At 42.7% G+C, this 13,497-nt stretch overlaps 1 protein-coding gene across 1 annotated transcript in view; it reads right to left on the bottom strand.

Moving 5' to 3' along the window:
• JADE1 (jade family PHD finger 1) overlaps nt 1–13,292 on the bottom strand; it is a 71,051-nt gene extending 57,759 nt beyond the window's left edge. The window contains exon 1 of the mRNA XM_060278593.1: nt 13,274–13,292. The gene's annotated coding sequence lies outside the window, so the exon portion shown is untranslated. The remainder of the gene's footprint in view (nt 1–13,273) is intronic.
• Nucleotides 13,293–13,497: the final 205 nt, after the last annotated feature.

The raw sequence follows: 13,497 nt of genomic DNA, 5'->3' as shown, positions 1-13,497 counted from the left end.
GCTAGGTTGGCAGGAGCTGGGACTGTTGGGAGCTCACCCTGTTGCGGGGATTCGAACCGCCAACCTTCTGATCAGCAAGCCCAAGGCTCAGTGGTTTATACCACAGCGCCACCCGCATCCCATGAATTTGCCTAGTCCCCTTCTAAAGCCACCCAAGTGGATGGTCATCACCATATCTTGCAGCAGCAAATAATTTTCATTGTTGTGTTTCATTGGATGGCTACATTAAGTTTTCATGTTATGAAAGAAAGAGAAAAACAGCTGTCAACTTTCTCCAAAGCATGCCTAATTCTAAAAACCACTATCATGTATACCCCTCTTTTGTTGCCTTGTTTATATCCTAAAACAATAGAAGAAGAAATCTTTTAGCCTTTCATTGTAGAGAAAGTACTCCAAGCTTTATGTTATGCAGGGCCTCAGAGGTTTGGTTTTCTTGGAATGACAGTCAACTGAGATGGTAGTGTTTTTAGAATATAGGATGGAATGGCTCATAGTATTAGCACTCAACAAATCTTGCCTCCCCGTTAGGTTCCCAGGGAGATCACCAAGCCATAGCTTTGGGTCCAGCACAGAGCCAGGAAAACCTCTCTATCTCCAGCTTCCAAAATGCAGACACAAACTCTATTGTTTTTCTACCTTAACAAGGTGATGTTGTTTCCAACAAATTGGGAGGTGAGGAGGGCTACCTCCATTTGTCTCTATGACTACTGGGCAGCCTCTTTGCACATGTACATGGTAGCATTTAACCAGACAGCTAAGGAACTGTTCTGACCCATTCAGTGACCCCTTTACTAGATTCAAAACTTCATTGATGCAGAATCATAAGTCTGGAAGGGACCCACAGATATAACCCAGACTGATCCTCCAATCCCATAACAATTAGCCACCATGGCTTGTAGCCATTGATACCTTATTATTCCTGTCCTAGAACTGAGCCCTATGTTGGTTTGTCATCTGATGCAGGAGGGACAGAGAGGAAGCGCCATGCCATTTTATCTCACTTTTAACAGTAGCATGAGATGCAGAAATTAGCAGCTCAAGATTTTCACAGCATAGAGAAAGAAGAATCCAGCTGCTGTTAAAAGACACAGAAGTAGGGGTTGCTCAAAAAGTAGGCAACCTCAACTCCTGAGATATTTGTATTTTGTTGCTACCATCTGCTAACAGCCCACTAATGAGACACAGTCCACCCGGATATCACTACACCAGTATTTCTTGCATTCCAAAATATGGAATGTAAATGCAGAAGTGGCAGGCCTAAGACATGTTTCCTTAATCAATGGATTTACATTTTTCCCTGGGCAAAAGCAGGCATGTGTCTTTTTCAAAGCATCTCTTGCCAAATTAAAGAAGAACGCTTCTCTAGGTTTATCATAATCTCAACATGAAAAAATAAGCTTGCTGGGAGGGAGGAGAGATATTCTAGCATGGTTAATGTGCACTAATTACAGGGTAATGCATCCCCTCTGGCAACCCTTTTACCCATGTGCCAAAAAAGTCACACCTTATTCAGCACTGTGATGCTAGAAGGTCTCCAAACGAAGGAAGTTGGGAGCAGCTACACACCTACACACATACACACGTGGAGAAAGGGAAGTATGAGCTGTTGTTTGCTCTGTCTCATCTGTGATTCAGCAGAAGAATTGCTCTTTATATATTATAATAAGCTAAGTAATTTATCCAAGCATATCATACACCTACACCTTTGCTACACACATTGCAAACTTGTTACACATTCAGAAACCAATTTCATTTTCCCAGTGAAAGCAGGAGCTAGGTCTTATTCATCTTTGTAATGTCTATGACAGTCCTTTAATATGGGTTCAAGTACTGAGATTTCTAGCATTCTATGAGTGTGGCTATTTATGTTAACAAAACACACAAACTACCATGGACAAGAGGGGTGCGTCAGCAGGTGCAGGGAACCCCAAGAAATACAAAAATATTTAGGGGGGAAGGAATTTCAACGAGGACTAAGCATACTGAAGTGGGCATGGAATGCTGAGTGGCTGGGTGGTGGGGAGAGAAAACCAATAGGGAGCAGCAATGGGATGGATTGTTCTGGAAAAGGGCATTACTGGCTGGAATCTTGGAACAGCAACACTCCATGAACCCTTTTTATTGGCGGTCTCATTTATTGTTATTTATTATTGAGATTTATATTCCCGCTTACTATTTTTTAAAATGGTTCAAGGCGGCTGGCTAGTAGATTGAAATTATACTGAGTCTGACAAATGTATAAATGAGATGCAGAAGTCCAAATGATGCATCTCTTTTCCTGAGCTGAATTAGGATGGTGTGAAATAATATTGAACTTTTGTGACTACTGAGGGGGAAGGCTCAGTAATAGAATGGTGATAAAGAGTACATCTCCTGTCAAGGAAGTCAAAGGCCACTTCAGTGATGAACTCTTGCTTGAGTCAGAATCAGTCTCAGCAAAGTAAACTATTTTTCAAACAAATCAGAAAACATCTAACCTCAATTCCAAAACTTGGGCCACTTCATGTTCTTGATGATATTATTGAAAATGCAGTAAGATCCAAATACCACTATGCTAAATGAACATCTTGCAAGCCTCAACTCCTGCTCCACTGCTACCTTCTCTTCATAGACTGAAAACAGCAGCATAGCCAGAACAACAACTCATGCAGGGATGCAAAGGCAGCATCTTATGAAGTCACATAATTCATATCCATAGCATAAATTAAAAGCACATTAAAACTGCATGCTTTCCCCTAGATAATCCTGGGAAATGTAGTTCATTCCTCACAGAGCTACAATTCCAAGCAACTTTAACAAACTACAGTTTCCAGGATTCTTGTTGGGACTATGCACTTTGAAGGTGTTTTCAGTGTATGGTGTGGATGTATCTGAATGAGAAGTGATGGAATGATCCAGACATACACAATGTGGGTACAGAAGAATGGTGTCCCCCCCATCAGAAGTTGAATGGAACGAGGTAAGGCCAGAATAGAAAATCATGCAGAGATGTAGCAAGCCACCACTGTTTAGATGGATACTACTACTCTGGGCTCACAGAAGTCCATGCAACATGCAAGAGTGTTGGCTAAGCCGAGGCAGGGAGACCCAATTTCCAGTCCTTTCTTGACCCTGAAGCTCTTGGTCCAGTCGCTATTTCTCAGCACACCCTACCACAGTCTGGTAATGAGGATAAAACAGTGGAGACCTATATGTTGCCTTGAGCAGGAGGCAGGACAAAAATGTATTATTATTATTTGGTGTTATTTCAATGTATTTGTCATGGCATATTAACAGTTTTCTCATAACACACTCATTTGCATTGGCTCACTGTTAGGCAGTTACTATGATCAGATAACAAAAATGGCACATACTATGGCCGAAAATAAGCCCTGAGCTTCCTGAGTAGAATGCCACTGAGAACCATATGCAGTGTTAGGTTCAGCACTTGGAATTAGCAGTTGACATGTATGGATAATCAACATGTAGTAGGGCCAGTCTGCCACTCCCAACCTTGATATATTGATTAGATATTCTGTGCATCATCTATGCACATGAAAGTTTTGTGACTGCTCTGCTACCCTGCAAAATGCAAGATACCAGATCACTCCTATAGAGCCTATTTGCATGTAGTATTCACAACAGCTCTATACAAAGGACCAATGAATGCATAAAGGTTGAGTGGAAGGCAGCATGTTGAAGCCCCCTTTTCCTTCCACACCTTAATTAGCTACATATTATCTGAAGAGGACCTCTATGCTGGAAATCACCAGCTCTTTTTATTCTGTATATTCTTCCTTCCCCACACAAGTTGAAGTGTGACTGTCTGAAGCAGGGAGCCTCCTGGACTCATAGAGAGTCCTAGTGTGTTTGTTTGCATGCTTGTTTGTTTTTGTTTGTTTGTACCCTGATTTCCCAGGGAGTACATGAGGCTCCGCACTTCAAGTGTTTGCCTTCCAACCTCATGGAGGTGCAGCTGCTGCACTACCTTAGTTCCTGTCTCACATGTTTACTTAAAAATGGGTTTTAAATGCATTAAGAAGGCTATTGTTTTACCATGTTTGTAAGGTCAGCTGGGATGTCTGGTTGGTGAGATATTGAGGAAGATGGACTCTTGGGAAGATCAACCCAGTGTGTTTTGTTTGTAATTAAAGGCAGGATTGCTATTTCAGCTCAGGACCAAATTAACTCTCATGCTGAGTAGGCTAAGGAGCAGCTCCCTGACCAAACCATATACCTGCAGAGTAATTATGTGAGAACAAGAAGAGAATCTCTTCTCTGCTCCCCTGGCACTGGGCTTTAATTTTTCCTCAGCTAAGGGCTTTAATTTTTCCTCAGCTAAGAACATGGTGGCACCTTTCTGAAACAAAAAAGAGTCACCAGCCTGAATGAACATGACCAGACACTGCAGATTTCATGTTCAGAGTGAAGACTGTCTTTCTGCATATATGCTGGGCAAAGAAGAAAATGTGGCTTTTTGATTAGACACAAATACTAGCCAGGATTCATCACATATAGATGATACAGATTATTATTTTTTAAACCCAGCCCTCTGATAAGGACCACCATTAGGAACAGCTGCAAAATTAACCTGTGTAATCTTTAATTATATGCACACCACAGTGCTAGATTTTATAGGTATGCACAGTATGGGCAGAATTAGGGCTCCTTGTGACTGATGCCCCAAGTTATTAGTATGCATTCTTAACTGAGAAAATATCATTGAAACATGACTACAAACAATGAATGGTCATTGTTGAATTCTAATATTTTAGTGTGTTGCATTGTTTCCACTCTTCATTGCTCCTACTCTGCAATTAAAGTCAGTGGAGGCCCAGTTCATTAGAGCAGAAGTCACTAACCCAATGCCCATGAAGACCTTTATAGCACTTGTGGAGGCTGCAGGTGCCATTAAGAACACTGGTCTTCATCAAGTACAGGAGATGCCGTGCTTCAGAAGCTTGCCCTCTAATTTGTGGAAGGTAATTGTGATTGCAATGAGAGGGTGGAGCTTATCAAACTCATCCCTGCTTTCTCTCACTCAATGCTACAGTATTTGCATGAATACTTAATTCACATTTCCCGAAAGTATATGCAAGCAAAAATGCAGCTATCCTTTGAAATTTGAAAGCCCTCTAAATTTTGTGATGCAGTTCTCCAACACAAAAATATGTGCACAGATGCATATATTAGGGGTGTGTGGATAAAAATGCATATACTGGTGAATATAGCACACACAAATGCATTCTATTAGGGCTATTTATATGCAAAAATGTGCATATTAGGAAAAATGAACACTAAAATGCTGGTGAACTTGACAGATTCCTCCATCCTGAATTAGAGGGCAATTCTCTTTCTTTTTTGTGAGTTTGCTTGCTTTTCAGTTGACTGTGCTTTTGGGAATGCAGTTCACACCAGAACCTCTTCCCCTTCCCCTAGTTGCTTCTAGGCCAGAGATGTGTGTAAGCATGACCAGCTTGGAATTCTACCACTCTTTCCTTCATGAAATACATGAACATTGAGAATGTGGCTCATTAGCTAGTACAGAGGCTTGAGTTAAGAAGCAAACAAAACAAAACAGCATTCTCTTGCTGTCAACTAAAGGAATAAAAATAGTTATATCTGCGTGGTGTAGAAACACAAATTGGGAAGCAGAAAAATGGAAGGCTGAGAGTGAAAGTGAAGCAGTCTTGGAAACAATGGTAGTTGAACCATTGACTTGGCTGGCAGCATCATTCTGCTTTGCCAATGCAAACCTCATTCATATTTCAAGCCAGCATAGCTCTTTTGAGAATAGATCTGCTTAGAGTCATTGTACATAACCATCTGAACACAAGGCATGGAGTTTGATGTTGTGGCAAAGATAACCAGCACATAGCGTTTCAACAAGGAGAATTATGACCTAGGCTGCGGCCATGTTGGGAGCAAATGCCAAGGGGAAACATATCTGAGGATCTGTTGCCCCAGCTTTGCCATAATTATAAGTGCAGATACAAAAACCATGCACTCTCTGAGGAATTATAGAATAATGCCTACACATGATTCATGTGACTGCTGGTCAGCTATCCTCATGAGGAAATGCTAAAAGCTAACCTAAGCACAGAAGTTACCAACCTTTTGGGGCCCATGGATATATGTTCTGTGAACCGCCCTAGACCTTCGGGTATAGGGTGTTATATAAATTCAATAAATAACAAACAACAAACAACAACAACATTTGCAAACCAGAGAAACTGCCATGGTCAACACTCAAACTTCAACCAAGCACATACCACAATCTATACTCAGCAGGGGAAGGGGGCTTTTCTGGTGCCAGGGAAGACTTATGCAGGTGAATCTCTGCCCACAGGCACCACACTGACAACTTCTGCCTTAGCAGCAATATCAATAATACTTTACTGCTAGTAGGTGGTTTGAAGTGTTACAAGATTTGCACTTCCTCAATTTGGTATTAGTTACTGGCACTGATAGCTCAGGGATGGGTAACCTGTGGCTCTCCAGATGTTTTAGACTGCAGCTCCCAGCATCCCTGCGCATTGGCCATGCTGGCTGGGCTGCAGTGGCTGCTGCCCACTGGGCAGAAGACAAAGAGACCAACAGCAGCTGGAACCAGAACCACTGACATGTCCCCATCCTCCCTGCTGAATTCTGTAAGGGCAACACTGAGACGAAGGAGGAAGTTGACAGGCAGTGCCATCCCCTGGAATGGTTTTAAGTGGGCAGGTGGGGGTTCCGGTTTCCGCCTGCAGGAATGGCGGACCTGTTTTCCATCCCTCTGACCTTCGTAAGGAATTTGGCGGTTGCTAGGGGAGTAAATGGCAACCCCCTACCCTCTCCGGGGGTTACGGAGAGGGGCCGCTGGCCCGCAATGCCCCCAGACCCACTCCGACTGTTTATGGAGTGGGGGGAGCTTGGGCTGAAGCACTTACGAGGGCCAGGACTCCCGGACGCTAATCTGCATGGCGGGGATTTCCATGATTAAAGAAGATAATTAGGCTTAAATCTATGGACATACTTCAGAAGGAGGGGCAGAAGCGCTGTTTACTGCCGAGAAATCTATGCTGCTGAGGGTGAGGAGTTAAAGGCTATATTTCATCTGGAAGAAGGATTGATGGGGACGGAGCGATAAGGGAAGCGAGTCTTTCTTTTTTAATTTTTTTTCATATGAGTTACTTCGTACCTTCCCAGACGTGATGTCCTGGCTTGTTTGGAGTGAAAGAGAAGCAAAAGACTGTGTGAGTTGAACTTTATAAACTGTTGTTATTGAGTATATTTTTTGAAGATGAGGAGTTGCTGACGAGAAAAGCCCCCCTCTAGTTGGATGGGAGGAGTGCCTGGACGCGTTCGGAGGATTTATGAGTTGTGACGCACTTTGAATTGGAGCAGCGACCTGAAGCTAAGTTCAGCTATAGGGCAAGGAGATCCATTAATTTACCAAGAGTCTATGCATGGTGTGAGGTCTGGTTCTTCTGCCTGGAAAAGCTGTAAATTTTATAAAGATCGTTTATCTATGAGAGAAAACGAAAGTGATTTGAGTTTTTTTAAGATGGCGCTGCTTCGTGTTGAGAGTCGACGCAATAGGGACGCTCCAGACCAAGAAGATTTATGGGGAGGCTGGACTGATTAACTCACACAGGAGAAAGAACATTTGTGAAACTTTGTTTGACATTTATCTCAGCAGCTGGGAAATAATCGGTTGAAAGAGGAAAACATCTATGTGACTGTAAGGGAAAGATCTGGATTATTATGAACTCGGAGAGACGATTTGAACTTTAGAAAAAAGACGGCAGTGGACGGTTGCGAGGAATCCCCAATTTCTTGAAGCATGGGAACCCAAAAAATTTTTCTAGATGATTTGGCATAACATTCGGTTTGATTGATACATATGTGTATAATTTGAAATAATGAATGTGATATAGTTGGTTTTAATTGGAAAATTAATAAAAATATATTTTAAAAAAAAATAAGTGGGCAGGTGGGAACAGACTGGTTGGTGGGGCAGTGTCTCATTTGTCCTAATGGGGCAGTGTCCACTGGAGTTTGAGCTGGTGGTAGTTGTAGTCCAAAACAAACAGGTAGTTGTAGTCCAAAACAAGACATTTTGCCACTTGAGGAAAAACTGAAAATATACCCCCTGCCCATAAATCAAAGTGGGTCACATGCAAGGCTGACCTTTTGGTCCTGGAGACAAATGCTTCTCCCTGGGAGTAGACAACAACAACAACAACAACAACGGGAGGGTGGAAATAACAATTTGCTGCCTGTTCACTACTCCTGGAATCAGTTGCCTGAGGTGACAACCTTTTTGAGTCCACAGCTCCCTTGACCAACTGCATTATTTATGTGGCACCCCTGTGGGGCTCAGGAGCCCAGTTGAGCTGGCAGCCTCTCACCCTTTTTCGAACACCATCCATTGTGAAGTGTTCCCTCAGCCTCCTCTCCTCTCCTTGGGAATCCTCCAGGTAGCTGCCACAGCCTCTCTCTGAGCCGCCTCAGCTCCTGGCAACCAGCACCCCCTGGCCAGCCCAAGACGCACCATTTCCTGGGGAGCTTGTAGCCAGGGCTGCTGCAACAATCAGCTGTGCAAGCCTTTGGGAGGCAGAGACACGAGAGGGTATCAGAGAAAGGAAGGAAGGAAAGAGGGACAGAGGCCAGTGTTGCCCACGACACCCCTGACCTTCATTCAAGGCACCCCAGGGTGCCACGGCACACTGGTTGAAAACCACTGGCCTAAGGACCAACCCTACACAGTAATAACTTACTTGAAGGGTCCTTAGTCTGTGCACTCCATCACATCCTGTAGGGCATGGGTGTCAAACACAAGGCCCGGGGGCCAAATCCGGCCCGCCAGACCTCGTCATGTGGCCCGCCGAGCGCCCCAGCCAGCGGGACCCAGCAGCGGGACCTTGCTGCTGAAGCACCGCGCCGACAAAGCGCCGACAAACAGCTGGGGCCGGGGGGGGTCCCTTCGCGCTCTTTTCTGGCCCTGAATCAAGGCGGCGACCCCCCCTTCCCTTTCTTTCTTCCTCTCTCTCGTTCTTATTCTTTCTTTCCCTCTCCTTCCTTCCTTCTTTATCTCTGTCTTCTCTCCCTCTTTCTTTTTCTTTCCTTCTTTATTCCTTCTTTCCTACTCTTCTTTCTCTCACCTCTTTCCTTCCTCTCTCCCTCCTGCTCCCTCTTTTCTTCCTTCCTTCCTTCCTTCCTTCCTTCCTTCCTTCCTTCCTTCCGTCCTTCCCATCTTTCTTCCTCTCCCTCATTCTTATTCTTTCTTTCCCTCTACTTCCTTCCTTCTTTCTCCCTTTCCCTCTTCTCTCCCTCTTTCTTTTTCTTTCCTTCTTTATTCCCTTCCTTATTTCCTACTCTTCTTTCTCTCCCCTCTTTCCTTCCTTCCTCTCTCCCTCCCACTCCCTCTTTCCTTCCTTCCTTCCTCCCTCCCTCCCCTCCCCTCCTCTTCCTCTCCCTCTCCCTCTCCCTCTCCTCAGAAACATAGGATGCTGCTTTATACTTCTGGCCCTTAAACCCTGGAACCAGGAGAGCAGCTCCAGTGAGTCAACCTCAGCCAGTCCCTTTGGTGAAGGGTGATGGCTCACTGGCAGAACATCTGTCCTGCATGCAGAAGGACCCCAGCATCTCCAGGTACCAGTAGCTCTGCAAAGCTCCTGCATGAAACCCTAGTGAGCCTCCACCACCCAGTGCAGTTACCAAAAATCATTTTTCAATAAATTGTACAATAATTGTACATTTGAATATCTACTATTCTGACTATGTTTCTGCTTTCAGAGCTAGTTATTACTTACATTATTACAAAAAACAGTAATAATTGAATGCAGTGACAATAATTTATGATAATAAAGAGTGGACACATAGTCCTACAGATACAACCGGCCCTTTGAGGGTGACCAAACTGCTGATGCGGCCCCCGATGAATTTGAGTTTGACACCCCTGCTGTAGGGCATATAACATAGCTCTTCACAACATGAAGCACAGAAAAATGAAGAGCAGTGATAATGCAGGCAGCTATCTAGAGACGTCTTTGCTGTGTGAAAATGCACAGCTACCATTGCTCTTCTACACGTTCTTTTTAAATGCAAAGTACAGCCCATGATCAAGACAGAGATACAAAGGAAATGCCTGAAAAAGGGAACTGAAATATAAAGAGAAAGACAATGATGCAGATGTACCTGATTGTGACCTTATAGCATGGCTGGGCTGTGAAAGTTAAACCCCAAGAACTATCATTCAAGCTCCTGTGAAAACTGAGAATGAAACAAATAGAGCATTTGCAAAGCCAATAAATTAAGGTCCTTGTCTCTTTAGGTACTAAGAGATAAGGAGTAGAAATGGATGGAAAATAAACATTTTACTATGCTTACCCCTCTATCTAGCTAATCAAAACTTGATCCTGGCGGACACATCCTACATCTCTAAGTCACATACCACTGAGATAAACCAGAGAAAGGTCATTCCTGATAATGAAATATTTTCCACCCAAATAGATTTAAAGCAGAAATTCTCCTTTATCTCTGTAAAGATACCATTAGCAATTCTCAGTCAAGGCCTAGGCAGAGATCCTGGTTAGACTGGTGCAATACCCAAATTAGTGAGGCTTGGGGCTTGCTGTGAACTGCTCCAAGTATTAACATTATTAAGCTGCTTCTAAATTAGCCTGGTTTTGACAGGAGATAACTACCTCTACCATACAACACTGCAGCTCTGAAAAGCATATGCCTCAAAAGGAAGCCCCATACAGTGAATCCTATGCATGCTTACTGAGAATTAATTCTACAGTATTCAATAGGGCAATACACACTTACTGGAGCTCTGAATTCAATGGGGCTTGCTTCGGTGTAGGATTGCAGAGTTAAGCAAATAAAACAGGTTGAATGTTAAGTGGTTTCATGGTTGCAGCCATCTTGTCATCTCCAGGCAGGAGGGGGAGGGAACCCTAAAGATGTTGTTTGTTTGTTTGTTTGTTTGTTTGTTTGTTGGTGCGCTCTCTCTCTCTCTCTCTCTCTCTCTCTCACACACACACACACACACACCCTACCACACTGACTGCTAATGTGTGTGTGTGTGTGTGTGTGTGTGTGTGCGTGTGTGTGTGTGTACACACACCCAGAGCTGTTACTGGAATATGTAACAGTGAAGAGTCAGGTCTGCTAAATCCTTTTCATTCCTTTATTTCACTGTATATCATTCTTACTTGATAACATTCATTTCGTCTTTTACATCTGAAATATTTCACATTAATCCCTGAAGAATCTCATGCCATGAAAATGAACACCGAGCTAATAAAGTTGACTTTTCCCCTGCTGCTCAACCTCAGTCATGCCCTCCTTTAAGTCTTAGCTATCTCCTCTCTCCACCCACCCAACCTTTTAAGCCAGATTCTTGGAAAATTCCCTCCTCCAGCACTTTCGCCTTCAGGGTTAGAAACATGTTATAAAGCATGTAAAAATGTAAAGAACAAAAAACAACAACAACTCTGCCCTGTCCAACAATGTCAAATTTATAGCCAGAATCTAATCTCTAGTAGTAGGAATTCCCTCAAAGTGTTCATGTTTACCGTTATAAGAAATGGTCATTGTCTATCCTCAGCATTCTGTTGTTTATTTTTAGAAAATGATAGTCACATTTTAATTGGTTTTCTCACATAAAGAAGTTAATGAAGACCTACTCATCTTAGGGAATAAACAAAGCACAGCACACTCTGTGTTATGAAGTTGAATGATAATTATTTCATTTCTTCTCTTCACACTAATAAGAGTTAAATTCTGGGTTTGTTTTTTGTTTTTTAAAAGAAACACCATCTAGCCACTAGTGGAAATTGCCTGGAGCTGCCCAGGAATTAAAAGAAACCAACAAATATTGTGATTTTTTTAAAACTGATAATTTGTGAGTTTTAGTGCTGTACACACATGCACACCAGCTCAGGGCTCCAACCTGACCGGGGGAACACCCCATCCAGTCCCCAAAATCAATTAGTGTGTGGTGGGGGCAATGCTTAATTATGGTTTATTTGGTCCGCCAAATTGATTCAACGTGGCCTCTGACCTCCAAACGTAGACGAAGAAAGCATTCTCCACCTTGGGAACTCTTGTGCCAAATTGATGAAAATATATTCAGAGCCATCCAAATTAGGGCAGGTTGGAAGCATCATGCCAAATTGAGAAACGATGTAATCAGAAACATCTTGATCAGTTCAATTTGGTCACATCACACCAAAAATCAGGTAAAGTCATGCCAAAGTCACAGTTTGGTCCACCAGTGGCCCACTGTTGATGTAAAACACTGCCCCTACTTCGGGAACCCTTGTGCCAAGTTCAAAATTTGTGCAGTTTGGACCTTCCACATCAGAACTACTTACAAAGAGAAAACAAAACACTGCCAGAAGTATACTTCCAGAGTTGGGAGTTGTGGGGCCCACCACAGCCAATGCATCATCAGTGCAGAATGACATATGTGAGATTAAGAGGAGGGACTCAACTGTTCCAAGTACAAGGTCACACCACACATCTAGCAAATAACAAATCAACATGCTGACGTACTGACACAAAAGCAAACTGACATGAACATGAGAATGGAACTGTATATAAGAAGCAAAGCTTGTTAACCCTGGCTCAGAAATTCAGTACTTAACTGCTAGAGAAGACTACACTCTCTTGTCACAAAGCTGTATCTTTTTAAAAAACAAAACAAAACCATATAAAACGCAAACACATGCTAATACTGTATACTTATGATCATAACATGTAATCTTGATGCAATTCACAGTGTGGGTGATTCATCCATGTGTCACTCAGATTCAAGAAAAATAACTTTTTCCAAAACAAAATAATCTATGCTATGATGCAGTCACCTTTCCCGAGTAATCTTGCAATTTAGATGACAAGGTTACTTACAAAGTAAATGGCAACAGGGAGATCTTAGTTACCTTGCCATGGAGATCCACACATGTCCAAGTGTTGCAAAGGGGTAAGCACATATGATTTAAAAAACGTGTCTGCCAATCTTATGGTGGCCGAAAATTTACAGGAAACTGAGGTGCTGATCACTCTTTTTTATTTTTAAATAAAAACAATACATAATTATGTACATGAGTTTGACCAAACTGCGGGAGGCAGTGGAAGACAGGAGTGCCTGGTGTGCTATGGTCCATGGGGTCACAAAGAGTCGGACACGACTAAACGACTAAACAACAACAAAAATTGTGCATATAAGAACACATACCCCCAAAAAAGAAAGCCTCAAAGAAAAAGGAGACGAAGCCTGTGAAAATAAATAATTACATACCTGCTTAGGGGCTAAACAGATGACCCTTGGGTCCCTTCCAACTCTAAGAGTCTATGATTCTAAGTTGTTGTTGTTGTTGCTGCTGCTGCTGCTGCTGCTGCTGTTGTTTTTAATAAATTGGGAGATCAGGTTTACAATCAAGTCTTCCTATTTTTTAAAACAACAGCAACAATTTAAAAGCTGTACAGGATTAAATAAGGGTAAAAGTGCCAGAAAACAGATTA

Source organism: Zootoca vivipara, chromosome 9, assembly GCF_963506605.1.
Source record: "Zootoca vivipara chromosome 9, rZooViv1.1, whole genome shotgun sequence".
Classification (NCBI taxonomy): Eukaryota; Metazoa; Chordata; class Lepidosauria; order Squamata; family Lacertidae; genus Zootoca; species Zootoca vivipara.
Note: the sequence above shows the minus strand (reverse complement) of the source record. Positions and strands in the feature narration are given on the sequence as shown.